Here is a 246-nt window from a genome sequence, read left to right as displayed (position 1 = left end):
GCTAGAGGATTGCCTTGCTATTCTAGTCCCATTGCTCCATGAGTCATAACTTCAACTAAAAATACAACTTTCCAGCTACCAAGATGGTCAATTAAATACCTTATCTAAATCAGGTATCAAAACAAATGATGTATCGAATAGATTTTTTAGTACACACAATTGTTGTTTTATTATTAAAAAACTTATTTAATTAAGATACAATTATTGGTTGACATGCGCAATCAGGAAATGCAACCTTAAAGTCAT

This window comes from Stegostoma tigrinum, chromosome 30, assembly GCF_030684315.1.
Source record: "Stegostoma tigrinum isolate sSteTig4 chromosome 30, sSteTig4.hap1, whole genome shotgun sequence".
In the NCBI taxonomy this organism is placed as follows: domain Eukaryota; kingdom Metazoa; phylum Chordata; class Chondrichthyes; order Orectolobiformes; family Stegostomatidae; genus Stegostoma; species Stegostoma tigrinum.
The sequence above is the reverse complement of the archived record's forward strand: the minus strand, read 5'-3'. Positions refer to the sequence as shown.